At 29.2% G+C, this 17,371-nt stretch overlaps 1 protein-coding gene across 1 annotated transcript in view; it reads right to left on the reverse strand.

Annotated features, from left to right (window-relative positions):
* The window catches only part of LOC132948234 (GTPase-activating Rap/Ran-GAP domain-like protein 3), a 385,560-nt gene extending 370,531 nt beyond the window's left edge, over positions 1–15,029 (reverse strand). The window contains exon 1 of the mRNA XM_061018621.1: positions 14,678–15,029. The gene's annotated coding sequence lies outside the window, so the exon portion shown is untranslated. The remainder of the gene's footprint in view (positions 1–14,677) is intronic.
* Positions 15,030–17,371: the final 2,342 nt, after the last annotated feature.

Below are 17,371 nucleotides of genomic sequence, written 5' to 3' on the forward strand. Positions count from 1 at the left end.
TGATATTTTCTCAAATTAACTTTAAACTTTTAAATTACTATTGTTAAGTAAAGTTTACTTTACTGGGCTAATTGTACCTATAACAGTCTCAACAATGACTTAACTTAACTATCTCAATGTAATTATTTTATTAGCTTCCCAACATTTGATATTATGGAATATTATAATGGATATGTTGTACATTATCCGTAGTAATCATTTAAATTTTTATCTTGTAGGAAGATTATAATATGTAGGTACATGCAATATATTATATTTCATTAATATTGTCATAAATGTATCTATATTCTATAAATACCATACTTTTTTTTTAGGTGCCTACATATTTTTTTTTTTGTTACAGCTTATTTTCTGCACGAAATTACAGTTGTTTTTATATTATATAGGGCCAATAGAGTGTATCACGAGTCGGAAAAGATTTGATTTATTATTTATAATTATAGTATGTGCATTGTGCATAATATTTTAGTAGGGTACTAGGGCAGATTTTTTAGCCCGGTTCGATTCGCCCACGATAAACACCCAGGCGGACGAATCCAACGATCCGAATAAACACAAACTGATTTATACTTACATAGTTGCATTTTAAACAATTTCTCATAACCCACTCTCGCCTGACTTATTGTTTTTAAATAAAACATTACGAATTTTCATAACACATTTGTGTTACGTGGCAATAACTTTAAAACGTTGTCCATCTCTAAATTGATTATTATAATAATATACATTTATCATAATTTATTTAACAATAAATATTAATAATAAAACCATACACATACAGCCAGAATGTAAGCCAGATATTGTTTCAACACTTGTCACTACGCATCGATACGTATTAATTATTATATAATACAACATCTTTCTTTGCTCTATGCGCGTCCACAATACTGTTATATTTCATTACGACTACACTTTTACGTATTATGTATCCCGTGTTATTTACAATTTTTTTTAAAAATAAAAATGGAAATGGTGAAGGTGTTTTTAAATGTACGTGAACCAATAATATAGGAACTGTGGATCCGATGTATTTGTCGTGATAATGGTGTACACTCCACAGTGCAGTTAAAAAAGTCACCAAAGCCAGTTTTATGATAATTAATAGTAGGTAATCCACGTTTAAAGTATAGTCGGTTAACAAATTAACTTAATTTTTAAAACATCGCAAAGAAGTTATATCATCACATAGAAATTGTTGTAGGCATTACATTTTGAGCTATGTAATGAATATATCGATTTTACAATGTGTTATTTTATTCATATTTGTGCCTGAAGATACTTTTTAAAGTGAAAACAAGTTTTGATTTTAAACTTTGAGGGTGATTTTTGAACAAATTGGATGTAGTTTGTACGGGGGTCAGTAGTAAAAAATTCCCACAGCTTTTTAAAATAAAAGGTGGACAAATAAGGGTACCACTCTGCTGTACAGTGTATAGTATAGTTGTCGAGCATGTTGTTGACTTGTTGTATAAGTCATGAGATGTGTTCTATTTGAATTAAATAAATTTTGAATAAATAATCGCATACCAAAAATGAATCTGAGCAGTGAAGATGCGTCAGCTAGTATACTTGTTTAAATAATCAAATTTAATAGTTAAAAAAAATGAATAAAAATCGAAAATATCTCGTAACTTTCCGATGAACTTTTTCTTTTTGATAGAGGACGAAAAACTTGTTTGGAATCTTTTATTAAAATTTCTAATGTGAGCTGGGTATGTACTAACTTACAACTTATAAGGAACCTTGCATTACATTTTCAAGCTTTTTTACTCAGTGAAAAAGTTTTTATCGAGAATAACTATTTGAAAAATGCTTGTAAAAAAGTTGTGTCTATTTATTTTCAATAAGTATTTTTAAATTACAATAATAATGACTTATGAGGAACTTTATACTATACATTTTTAAGGTTTTACCCAAACAAAAAATGTTGTATCGATAACATTTTCAAAAAAAAATTTGGAAATTTCTATGAAAAATAACTATGATTAACAGATCAAAAACAGTCAAAATATTTTTAAATATTTATGATGTATATAAAATATTAACTCAAACTATTTTTAAAGTATCCATACGGTTATTTGTTTTTAAGTTACACTAAAAAATCAATACACTAATTTTTATTAAAACTGATTTTGGTAAAAATTCCGATTTTTCCTTAATTATTTTTTATTTTTATTGATTATTATTAAGAACAATACTGAACATATTTTTTCTTATGAAAGAAACGATTTGGATTTATTTATTTTAAGCCATACATGGAGGTTATAATATGAATACAAGATGTAACCAAATATGTATGTTTTGTAAAGACCGTGATATAAATTTCAATATAAACAATAATTATTATATTAAAATAAAATAAGAATAAAACAATTTAAACACGGCAAATGTAATGCACTATGCAGGGATCTATGCAACAATTATTATATTATACTACGAAAACAATTTCATGAAATAAAAATGTTTACGCGCATGCAAGGAGGTATTATAATATGAATATAAAATGTATACAAAAGTTTATGTTTTGTAAGGACCGTGGCATAGATTTAAAAACCGTTTTGTTAATCCATGAATCATGCATAATGGGTAAATATTATCTATAATACATCGGTTATTATATCCATCGTTATTTTAATTTATTGTATCAGAACCTTCACATTTATAGGATGTTAATTAGATCTACTCATTATAATATACCTAATGGTGTTTTGAAATAATATTAGGCATTAGCTGAGTATATCGACTTCGCTCGTGTAAAGTTTTTTTTTTTGTGGAAAATCCTATATATAGAATATACGCTATATACGTGTATCTCGGTTTGTGTGTATCTCAGTTGTCGGCGGTTCACCTCAATTAACGGACAAATCGGCGTCAGTGTATCTAGCTTTGTGAAATAATTTGACCTAGATGAACAACTGCAAGTCACGAGTTATAACACTTGGTATGTTTTTTTAACGTGGTTTGTACTAATTACTTTTTAAACGTTTCCGTCATCTCTAAAAACAATTTGTGAGATTTTCGTCAAAGTCGAAATCAAGTAGTTTTTGAGTATACATACATTATATATATACAGTATAATATGATACATACATACATTTAGTTTTAAGATATAGTTTCTTTATTTGAGGACATAAACGCGACAATTTGATGCATATGCTTGTATTGGATCTGCCTGAGCCAATATCCTGATCCTAACCAATGGCAACTATTTGTAAACAAAAAAAATTTGTATTTCCATCGTGAATTTCAAGACCCCTCTTTGACCGCCTTTTTAAAATGCGAATATCGGAATATCCTTTCTTATTGCACATCTAGATCATTAGAGGAACCACCATTCCTAACTTCGGGATCGTACGTTTTGTACCTATAGTTTTTGAGATATAGCGATAAATAATTGTGTAAGTGAGTGAGTGAGTGCGGTATTCGGATTTTATGTATATATAGATTATAGCTAAATGACTTATACCAGTATATGATTATCAGCTTTTACCAATATCGTGTTTTTCAAATAAAAAATATAAGCACACCGATATTCCTCCGTAGACTGTGTTTATTTTTTCAATTACGAGAGGTTTAATAAAAACGTTTTACTGACATGTTTTCCTTGCTTTTTTTTATTGTAATCCGTAACAATTTATTTATAAAACGATCGTCCCTTCGTTATCGTATATGTTTATTATACAGGTGTACGTACTACGATAGATAATATAATTTATTCTTTGAAAACAGAAACCGTTTGCTATAAAACAAAATGCTATGCATAATTTTAATGTCATGACTTCCAAACTCCGTGAGCTAATTAGATTAATAATTGTCAACGTTTATTCTGGAAGGTTCGTTACCTTAGAAATAATATAAACATAAACTTTTATATAATATACTCAACTGGAAGTTTTACAAGTTCAAATTATTTTGTAACAATCAACCGAATCTTATGTACCCACACTAAGTATATAATAAATACATATGTAGATACTATATAGATTATATAAATATTATATAAAAATGGTCGTCACAGAACAAGACTAAATTCATCAGGTTATGCACTAGTTTATGACTTATATCTATATGTATACAGTACATTTGTTATTATACTTTCGCCACCTCAACAAAGCGTATTTTTCTGTTTAACGTAGTATTGGTGCTATGTTTCGTTCGAGAGATTAAATTCAAAAGTACACTGTAGGTACAGCAGTAATGACCTTATAAGGTCTTCAGATGCAGATGATTTTATTTATTTTTCCATCGTGGTTATTTTTTTCCTCCATATTTTATGTGATCTATAATATTATTTAGCGAAATTCCGGGGACAAAAAAAAATGAATAAACTACGATCACATAAATAAAAATGTTCTTTACGTCACCATACGCATTTTTATAACCCGACGAGAAAACTGCCACCGCGTGCAGTCTGTCCCCGGCGTGCCTGACCTGAGTCCACATATAATAAAACAATATACCTATTATAGTGTCCACCGCGAATCCAAAAGTGCAATATTCCTGGTTTTTATGTTGTACATTAGAGTATGTACAGTGCGTATGTGGATCGTATAAAAAATAAATTATAGAAATTCGTGCGACAGAAAGACAGTTTTAGAGCAAGAGCGAGAGAGAACTGTTTTTAGCCTTGTTGGACTTCTATAATATTGTAAAAACGAACATATAATCATTACTTAAAATATCCCACGATGTCACTAAAATATAATAGTATACCCATCGCAATAATTGTCAATTTCAACGTGTACATCAAGATGGAGTTTTCCACGTTACATTCTACAATAAATTTATTTCTTATACACACATTGTATTGGGATCCCTTCCAACAATGAACCTGCAGTATCCAAATACACGTAATAATATGGATTTTCATAAAATATTTCGTCGATTTATTCAATTTCACGATGATAATAGACAATCATAGCTTGGCATTACTGTTTTTTCCTGAATGGATCGACACGAATTCACTGCTTGATGGAGTGGACATTTAACGTTTTTTTCGAAATCAAATAAAAATCAGCCATTAGATTGACATTTTTCAGATTTCTAGTTGATTACAGGAAAATCACGAAAAATCTTAAAAATTGTGAATACTATTTTGTTTTGTTATGCTGCAAAGAGCAATTTTCAAAAAATCACAATTAACTTTAAAAATAATAAACAATATAATGTATATGATTATAATAATATGCTCTTTATCACTTTATTTAGAATCCAAAAACAATTTTCATTGAGGAGAATCTCGAAACATTTTAAAATAATATTAATTTTAATGACGCATAATGTCTACCTACGTTATAATATCATATCATTGTATCAATCCATTGTTCATTGTTGTATGATTCTTCAATAAATATTTAAGTTGTACAAATTATACAAAATAAATGCTAATTATAATTAGTTATTTTTAACTTTTTTTTATTTTTATACTCTGGCCCACTAGATTTTAAAAATTAGCATTTTATTAACTTTGAGTTGCACATCCCTCCATCCCTGATATATAATATATAGAATACGGTGTAGGTCACTGTAATATTATAGAATTAAAAAAAAATATTGTTACAGTTTTTTTAATTATTGATGAGTTAATCAAGTGAATAAATGTAATCATAATATTATGTTCAATATCATAATAAAATAATACGCATTATATAAAGGTAAGTCAAAAGTGGATGTAAATGTAAAATAATATTTTTATCTAAATAAGAATTATTATTGGAATTTCAATTATAAAACAATAAGTACTTGTTTTTGAGAAAAATCTACCCTTGGGTATAAAAAATTCTTCGCATTTCTATCGGGTATCGACAACCATATATTTATAGAAACTTCTCGTCTGGAGTGTTACCTACCTTTAATTACATTAATAATATTTCTATAACGCGTGTTCTGCGCTTTCACGTACCAACATACATCCACAATTCATCCTGGCTATTCGAACAAATCGAATAACGCTATTTCATCGTAATATTGTATTATCACTTAACCGTCGAAACAGCTAGTAGTTACCATTATTATTTAACCAAATAATTTCAAAACCTAATTATAGTGTAGCATATATTTATTTACTTTACATTTGTTGTACAAGTCAATTAATAGTTCATTACATTAACATAAAGCCCCTATATTACAATGGGTATGTGTACAGAGCTAATCTACGTGAAAATATTCTATATTTAATGTCCAACGAATACGAATCCAGGGTAACAAAAACCAACTAATAGGACAACAAATACAAATAAAAAAAAATATAATAATAATTCATATTTAGTAGGTATAACGTTATAAAAATAATAAATAGCTTGCTTGAATATGATTGTCAAATGATAATAATATTATATAGGAGCTCACGACTTAGGTGTAAATAATAACAAAAATAAATACTAATATTATTTGAGTAGGTATATGATTTACATTAAAATCTATTTAATTTATAAATTAATTAATTATTAATTAATTATTTTTTATTTAATAAAAAATATATAGATTACAAATCATTAATAAGATAGAAAATATCATTAACCATTTAACTACAAAAACGGTGATAAAATTGTCGGCTTAAGCTGAATCTTTATGACGTTATGACTATAACCTAACTTATATTATACGATAGAGATTTAAATATGATTCTTGTATAACACCAATAACCAAAGCTATTGTTCGTTCCTTGTGAATTGTAATGTTTGTATTTTATTTTATTTTATAAAATAATATGATATGTAACATATTGTTATTTACTTTGATAATATTATTATATAATATGTATACATTATTGCAGTGTTCTACTGTTCTCAGACTTGGGTAGTTTTCCGAATACTTTTAAATACTTTTTTTTTTAAAGTATTCAATACGGTATTTTGAATACTTTTTACAAGTATTCTGAGTACAGTATTCGGAATACTTTTTCCTTACATAGGTATACTCTTATATGTACATTACCAACTAGTTATTACTTGTTAACAGTGTTGAGCCCAGATAACAAAAATAATATCTAGATAAAATAAAGATAATTTCGTTAACAATTATCTAGATTTAGATTCAGATGATCATTTTTACTTTTATCTAGATAAAGATAAAGATACATATTTTTTTATCTAGATATCATAATAGATATTTTTATTTTTTGTTTAAAATGCGCAAAAAATAAATATATTGCTTAATTATTTTATACGAATTCTTTTAGTATTTTACTATTTTATGACCATTAATTTTAATAAACAAATTTTTCTATGCAATTCCTTATTTTAATTGTTAAACAATGATTTATTTCTGTGTACCTACTTTTTTACTTCGACCCGAACTGAATATGGAAATACTGTAAGACTTATTAATTTTTTTCAATCATCACTAATTGGTAACTTATATTATATTTTTTAAGAAGTCAAAACTCCGAACGCTATACCTACAATTATTATCCTAATTTAATAAATAATAATTGCATGCAAGTATCATTAGGATGACATTCACTTCAAAATAGAATTACATGTAATAAATTATAAAAAAACAATTGGTTAAAACATTCTTAAATGTATCCAAACATTGCAATATCAAAACAAACTTTTTAACTATCAATAAACTTCAATAACATTTTTGAATTGTAATATATAACTAGATATCGTATATACCTAGTATTGGAATTGTAATCTATAACTAGGTATATACGTTTAGTATCTTAATTAAAACAAAATTCCATTAATATGATGATTAAATATAATATTTATAATTTTAAATATTAATTAAACAAAAAAGATTTTAAAAAAAGATTTTTTTTAAATATACTAACAAATTATTTTAAAATAAATCAGCTGACAGTACAGTTTACACTTTACAGCTAATATGGAAGTATACATAAAAACGTTCAAGGTTGAAGGTTCAACGTTGAGCGACGACTGCGAGTGAACGTTAGCAATTGAATATAATATTATTGTTTTCGAGATATACCAAATATTATTATGTTCTGAGCTATTTATGTTCGATTTACTCTCCGGACACCGCCTCACTATCCAAAAATCAAGATAATATTATTATTATAACGTGAAGTTGTGAACGTCTAGCGGGACAGTGCCGAATTCCGAAGACTATACTATACTATATAATTTATAATAATATACTATAACTATATAGATTATAGAATATTTCCATTACGAGTTCACGAAATAATGTGCGCTGCTGGACGAGGGTTTTACACTTTTACGTAATAACAATATTAATTAGCTTTATATAAATAGACAAGAACGATATTATTTCATTGAAACCATTTCTATAAAATAGTAATCAACATTAGACGAGAAACGTAATAATAAATAACAAAACACATTCGTATGAATATTATATTATAAATAAATTATAATATTGTGATTTTATATTATTAGATTGTTATCATCAATACAATTACTGCTATGAAAAAAATAAATATATTCACGTTTAATTCAGAAATAGTGTAATAATATTTTGTTTGATCAATGATAAGATAAAATTAAAAATTAAAAGTACCAAACTACCAACAAACCAATCGAAACTAAAAATTATTTATTTATCTAGATAGGTATACAGTTTATCTTAGATGACAATCAGATACCTAATATTTTATTTATCTAGATGAGATAAAGATGCTGTAATTTTATCTAGATCCATTATCTAGATACTGCTCAACGCTGCTTATTAACTATATTAATTTTAATATAAGTTATAACTAATAGACAGCCAGATAGGTGTGTATTGTCGAGATTATAATAATGTTCATTTATAAACACACGGAATTGAAAAAAATAATATTTTTGATTTTGAAATCTAATTCTACTAAAAAAAAGTATTTGAAAAATATTCGGAATGCTTTTTGTGAAGTATCATAAAGTATTTGAATACATGTTGTGAATACTTTTTTTGAGTATTCGGAATATGTATTTGAAAAAATTTTAAAAAGTATTTTACCCAAGTCTGAATTTTCTATAATTTATTATAAAGCTTATAAGCTCATTAGCTTATAGCGCTTATTAATCATTACAAAATTAAATATTTTTTTTTATCTGATTTACCTAAACTGGCTAAACTTGAATGATTATGCAATACGTTTTACATTTTTATTTACAAACTAGCCAACCCCGACAAGCGTTTCTCATGACAAAATTATTATTAACTGTCGACTGTCGCCATACTATACATAGAAACCCTATAAATAAACAAAAACAATTTTACTTATTCGTGAGCTGAAAACAAACTCATTTGTGAGCTACCCTTTTTATACCTGTGGGGGTTGAAATAGGGTAAAAACCAATGAAACCTTATCCACGGTATACTCTATCATTTAAAAACAAACCACATGACTATCGGATAAATGGTTCCCGAGATCTTTGGTACCTACCTATCATTTTCACATTTATATACCTAGGTACCTAATATACAGATTATAAGAACAATGTTATTATTATAAAATATTATATTCTTGAAGCTAGCCACTTTCAATTTTTTTTCGTTACTTGAATTATTTGTTTTATCCGTTTGATTAATTTACCTTTGAAATTTTAGTATAGACCTTATTGTCCTTGGACATTTTTTTCCACTATACCGAACAGGACGGCAATCGCGGAATTTCGGTGTTGGACTTCAATCAATAAAAACATGAAAAACGCGGTGTCCCATCACCTCGTATAGCGTTCATATTACATATGATTATATAATATTACAAAACAATCGGTTTGTTTAACATGAATATTAGACAACGTATGGCGCGTGATTCGTATAATTGTACGAGTATTTCGTAAAAAACAATTGAGCACAGCCGCTGTTTTTCCAGTGCAAATTATAAACACATTCACAAATTCACAGTATAATAATATATTTTGTGACACCAACCGAAACTAGTCGTATCGACCCGAACGGCATAATTTCTCATATCTGTAAACGCGTGAACGTTCAATTTATATATTATTATGAACGAGTAAATAAGCAGGCGATAAAGTAGACAATCAATTCCACGTCCACTGAATTTCCACCCGACAGTAAATGCGATAATTGTCATAATTAATATTATAATATCGGAAATTCGCAGGACCGCGAATAGAATTGATCCATTTAAATTGTTATTTTCTACGTGGATGATATTATAATTATAATATATTCCCCACCTTGCATTGAAACATATACATAACGTCACCTTCAATCGACGTTCGCAAGTTTTAAAATCGAATTAATTATGTCAACTCCACATATAAAATTGATTCAATTTACTAAATAATTTTACTTGCGATCAAAGTTGCATACAATGTATAACGGTTATGTAGGTTATTCTGTCTGAAAAATCGTTTCGATTAATTCAATGAAATTAATGGTCAATTTCTTTTGATCGACTTATAAATCATAGACTTGTAGATACTCCATGCGTCATTATGCAACGAAATGAAGTATTACAACTATATTTTGCCTTTTGCCTGTCTACCTAGGTTATATGTATTAGTTGTATTACGATTGTCTTATCGCTATGCATGTATAAAGAGTCGAGTAAGACAATATATCTTTTCAAATATGCAGTATATTAAGTTGTCAGTAGGTATAAGTACATCAAAATATTATATTATGAGTATATTATACCCTTAAAAATTATTATTCATGGATAAAAAAAAGTTTAGTTTCAGTAAACAAAATTCCAAAAGACAGCAATAGTGTATTAATCAGTCTCTTGTAAAAGGATAATATAATAATATACTAATTCATATAAGTACCAATATAATAATATAAGCATTAAGTATATAACTATAAATATTATTGCCTTACAGTTTCTATACAAATAAATTATAATTACACTTTTTGTCAAATTTAATTTTATGATTTATACGTTCGTGATAAACATAGTGTTATTACTCAATTGTGCCATAGGTTAAATTACTCAAACGTTAAACATCAAATAAGTCTCAATTTATAACAGTTTTGTATCATGTCCACATTTTGATGTATATTATTTGTATATAGCTTGTATTATTAAACTTGAGTAAAGACACTTTAAAAATCGATTTTACGAAATTATTACCACTATACGTGTCTGACAATAATACCACCATAAACGTTAAACATGTATTCATATCGATTATTATCGTACTTAATTATTAAGTAGTCTAGTGTGTCATTTTATATCAAATTCATTAATTCCATGTTATTATAATAAACACGTTTTGTAGAGTATACAATATAATATGGTTAAATACATGGAAAAAGCATAGCATAGTAAAATATCTACAGTGACTTGAATTATTGATAATATATTTATTATATTTTATGTATGTATGTAGTATTATGCCATAATATTGTATTAGATATAAATTATATAATACCGGCGTGTGACGTACAAAATTGCCGAAATCGACATAAGGCTCAAATGGGTTCCAGAGACGTGCGTCGACGGCTCAGATCATCCAATATTCCGGAAAGTGTACCAAAACGTAATGATTTTTTACAGTGTATTTGTGACCTCCCTAGCGATTTCCGCGCATTCGGTTACGGTTGAAAAACCATCTCCCGTTATCGAACGGCGCGTTGTGTAGGCAATTTGACTACGGCAATTGAAACACAGCTCGGGTCGCGGTCGTTATTATACCTAATAATAATAATAACAATAATCCGAAATAATATAGGTACCGTTTTCTTCAATATTCGTCTACGAAATCCATTTGCAGATTTCCTTTCGCCTCGACGTTCCCGATATAATATCTTGACGGTTACCGTCACAGAACCAGCTGATTCACATGATATAAAAACATCGATATATTATCAAACCGAGCGTATTGGACATCATACTAACAATATTATGTTGCGTGTCATTTTAATGTCGGAAATCGAATTCTAGAGGTTTCGTGCGATGCCGTCGAATTCGGTTCGGTAACGTCCCCCGATATCATATAATATTATAATACAATTATTAAAGAATGATGTCGTTCGTTTCGAAAACGTTTAAAAGACATGATGTGGTTAGATTTTGATTATTTCTCACCGCACGTGGGAGAAATGAAAAAAATAAAACCACCTCACGTATTTTCGTTTTTGGTCCACACACAACACACACACGCACCCGTCCGATATGGAAGATCGACTAGACAGTCGATGGAGGGGGGGGGGTCTGGGGAAAACCCTGTACGTGGGCCATAGTCACGTACTTGGAACGGGACGGGCAACACGGTGTGGTTGAGTGTATGTACATAATAACATATGCATACTACCCCTATAACGGATCGGGGGTGGAAAATTTAAATAAATATACGTAGCCACGGTTTATCAATTATTTTCGTACCCGCCCGCGCGCAACTATGATATTATAAAATACTATTTTATAATAGTGTTCAATTTACACTACAGCTAGGCCACATACATAACATCGGTGAGAATACATTTTGTAGTGGCGTGCAGAGTCTGATTTTTAGCGACGAAAATATTATGATTATAGTGTTATAATTACCCGCGAATCCCCCCCCCCCCCCCCGAGTTTCTGAGGACGTGTACAGCGCTTAGAACTTTGTGGCGTTTACAAATCATGTCAGTCGTATGCGGTGTGGATGGTACACTGCACGCACTATCAAGTTTGATAATAATCGGCGGGTAATGCATCGGGCAAGTCGAGAAAACACGAATCCAACGCAACGTCTGCACTATACGAAAACGATTATAATTCGGTGCTATGCGCAAATACGATACCTGCAGCTACAACAATAAGTTCACATAGTAAATTATGACGTAATTTAAAATATAATATAAACAATATCATTATATCGTGTATAGTTTCGGTACCGTTATATTATTATTATGCAGTCGATATAGTTTGAAAGAGAAATCTCGCAACTACACCTGCGCATAACTATAATAGTCGAACGGTTTATTTTGTTCGACTCGCGGCAAACGGCACTTCGCGAAATGCACTTTTAGGTGTATACAAATAATTACAATTTATAATATAGGATAGTGTAGTTTTTAAAAACAAAAGAACACGCGCATACAATCGCGACTGAGGTCACGATAAAACGCACATGTGTCAATGCGTACGTACAAATTCGTGCGACCACAATATATAGGTAGGTACCTATAGACAATATTATATTATGTACGTATGTATATAATATGACACGCTTTAACTGCGCCGGCGGACAAATTAGTTTTTAAATGTTGATCCCAGGTGTGTTTGGATCGCTCGCGTATTTACATATTATTTCGCGTGTACGCACACGTCCCACGTTCGGGTTCTAAATTGTTTTCCGACGCGTTTAATTCCAATGTAAAAAAAAAAAAAAGACGGAGAGTAGGTAACCACAACTCTGCTATAGGTACTGTTGTAGGTGTCGAGTGTAGTCACTGCAAAAATGTATGTTGTGTTAAATTTAAATTCAAATTTGTTCAATCATCGCGGACGAGAAAAGAGTCCGAATGAATACGAACGAACACGGTCTGTCTGACTATATATTACCATAAGTATATATTTTAAATGATATATTATTTATGTCCAAATGAAAGTAATTTAATTTACCATTATTAATAGCAATACGGTATGTTGAATTTATGGTTGCCGAACACATTGAATTTTAAAATATCATTGTGTGTATAAAATATATTATAATAATAATATATAGATACATCTAAAAAAAATTCTAACAATAACAACTAACGAGGAACATTATTGTATTCAATTTTCAAATCTTAGCGCTTGAATATCAAACAATTCATGCATTTTTAATTATAAAATAATTTTCAAATATCCGTGATTTTGATGTAAAAATGTATATACTGATTTGTATAGAAAATGTTGGTATAAACATTAAGTGAAAATTTCAAGTATCTATATATTTATTATTGAATTATAAAAAATTAGATGCATAAAATGTCCATATTTTCCTAATTTTCTTTTTGTTTTTCCCAATAATTTGGAAAAGTTCTTGGAATTTTTTACTTTTAACTCCCTAAAGTATCAGATAGATTCACTTTCCTATCAGAAAAGATGCTGAAGTTGAAAATCAAAGCATTTTTTTTACTATAAAAAGTGTCTCCAGACACACAAAAAAAAATATAAAAAAATACACACATCGTTGTAAAATCAATACGTTCTTCGTTTCACTCCGAATCTAAAAGAAATATATTATATTACATTATACGAGAGTATGCAAAACAAAAATAATCCATTCGTTTGATTATGGCGGTCCACCATCGTCGTCTAATAGTTTCCCGATAAGGTTTTATTTTTTTGCTAGTATCATATTATAATATTATAATATTATGTAAGTCGGTCGAAGGTTGTATAACATCATGTGATCTGGAACTGCGATTGTGCCCACACCTGCATTACGCCGAGATATATTATAGCATAACAATTAATGTAAATGGCTCAGTAAACAATATATTAGAATATATTATTATTGCACGTTCAAATACGCATTTTTGGCGTATACGTCATTATCAAACGCTAGCACGCATACCTAGTACCTACAGGGTGGGCACAAATAGCTTCACTTGGTTCTTTTTATATCCGAATGACAGCGACTGCACCGTATAGAAATAACACTCTTACCTATATGATATATTATATTTATATGGTATAACAATATAATAATCTATGAGCCAATAATAACCACTGTTGTCGCGGCTTTAATCGAATAAATAAGAATAATAATTATATAATATACAAAACTATTGCTGCTGTTATTGTACTAACCTGATTGCGGCTATGTGTTTTCGGCGCAGAAGTCACTGGTATCACGGAGTCACGAGCTCTATACGTCATATATTATTATTGTACTGTAAATATAATGTTAAAAATTATAATTGTATGCACTGCACACGCGAGTCGAACGAAAATTGTTTTTTGTTTTTTTTTGCAGTCAACGCGACCCCCCCGGAGCGAGCGATTGATAATATTGTCGTCGTACACTTGCGGGAATGTGACACAATCATTTACAATTTTTTTACGATGTTCAATGTATGACGATGATATTGTCTACGGCTAAATATTATAATAATCGTTTACCTACCTACGAGTACGTCGCGGCTCGCAACGCGATTCAGACCGTTAATTCGGCGCTACTGAAACGAAATCCTTTCGGAAACGGCTTTCCGTGTAACAGGTAGCGGCGGCGTCGTCGGCGGCGACCCCTCCCCTACCATCACCGAACGCACTTTCCCACCTGGTCGATCACACCTTCCCCTCGTCACGACTCCTTCCCTGCTCGCCCACCCGCCAACAACAAGCATATACCCGCAAACCATACACCCCCAACCCCCACCCAACCAAAGACCGACCGTTGCCGAAACTTTGCGACCGACTGCTGCAGCTCATTGGTGACTGGCGGTTGGATGGTTGAAAAAAGGTGGTATAATGATAGTATTACCTATATATAGGTATGCGGCGGGCGGTCAAAACACGCGCTAGGGGACGACGCGAATTACTTGCATAATAATTAATGTTATTAGTTGTTACTAGGGCTCGGATTTAAATTCCCTAAAAATATCGAAATTATGCCCTTTCAAAAAATGCATTCAACATGTCGAACGTATCATGGTATTTTTTTTTTCACATTAGACATTAATACGGCGTATGGAAAATATTGAGTATGCTGGAAATTGGACTGGATCTAAATAATGCCCCGAATTGTGTAGGTACTTATTCAATCATTTTTTCTGTGATGTCGACTTCATCTTTAGAATTGGGAACAGTATCGCTTGGCTTTTTGAAGTTTAGATGATAAGTGCAACAACAAAACGTTACACCAAAATACTTGCCGGTAGACTTCCAATAAGGATGGAATAATATTATTGTAGTATAATTTTTAATTTAATTTTAGTTTTAATTATTACATTAAATTAGGTTTAAACTGTTTTGAATGCATTGAATATGAAAAATGTGAATGATATAAATTATAATGTGTATATTGCTTACACATAATATTTTAACGTTTAATGCCGGATTGCACAAAACATGTAATGAATCTATAGTGAGCTGATTAGTCCATTAAATATTTAGTGAACCATTAAATTTAATAAATTGTTTATGCAACCCAGCATAAGTATATCATAATATTAAGTTGACTAAATAGTAAATAAATGTTTATTTAATATAGTAAATAAACATAAGTGTAGGTAATACCATGCTGGCTAAAAAGGAGAATAATATATTGTTATGTATAGTACACTAGTACACTGTGTAAATGTTTAATCGAATACAATTTATTTATTTATTTATTTATTTATTTATACCGTAATATTAAAACGGTGAATTATTTTAATATACCCAATAAGTTTTGATTTTTTGAATTTTATATTTAAAATTGAGTGTTTAAACTTAAAAGTAAAGTTATAAATTAATTTAATTGTTTTTCCTCCACTTAAAATAATCAACATTCAACACTGCAGGTCGTATAAAGAAGTCCATATTTTACTGCTCTCTTCACATCTCACTGATTATGATTAAAAAATGCATGATTTTATTTTTTACGCATTATTAGTAGTTTTCAATGAGAATAGACGAGAATATGTGACGAGAATAGTATTTTAAATGTTATAATAAGGGCTCGGAAGTTGTAGGGATTGTATATTATTCTATAATATGCTCTCGATTTATAGCATTAAGCTAGAAGAATCCAAGCTATGCAATGGTCAGTTTAAAAATCGAAAATTTAAAATGCATATTTCGTCGATTTTAGGGGAAAAGTGCATATTTCTTGATCTTCATACGCATATTAATTTATTTTGCATATTTAATATTTTCTAAAAAATAAATTGATCTTTTTCTTTCTTAAACTGCGTATTTTAATAATAATATTGAATATTATATATAACTCCATATGAATGTAGGTAGGTATTTATTATTATCACTGCAATCGGCTATAAATTTAACGACAACGGTGCGATGCGCATTTAATCTCTATCGCGCCTATATTCCGATGTACTATCTTTTCGAATATATTTTTTACCATATTTTTCAGTTCAATAAAATGTCAAAATGCCATACAGTTTTTCACCATATTTTATATATTATAAATTTATTTTTCCAAATTTTACATTTCTTTTAGTACAATATTTAATAACAACAGAAAATGGCGCTTTTTTACAGTTTTAAATTTGTATGAACATTTATCAAACTATTTGCATATTTGACATTTTTTTCATTCATATTTTACAATTTTTTTGTGCATATTTACATGCATATTTTTCCTTTTTAGCTCCTATAATTTTTGAGTACTATAGTTATAACTTATAATATACATATTTTTACTTGCCGCTACTTTACAGCAGTTTAATTGCAAATGAAGTGTCAATTTAATTTATTTAAAATTACTTGGTTGGCTTATATATTTATTGCCACTTTTCTAATATTGGTTTATTGTTACTGTTACATTTTTCACAAATATCC

The sequence above is a fragment of the Metopolophium dirhodum genome, chromosome 7, assembly GCF_019925205.1.
Source record: "Metopolophium dirhodum isolate CAU chromosome 7, ASM1992520v1, whole genome shotgun sequence".
Taxonomy (NCBI): domain Eukaryota; kingdom Metazoa; phylum Arthropoda; class Insecta; order Hemiptera; family Aphididae; genus Metopolophium; species Metopolophium dirhodum.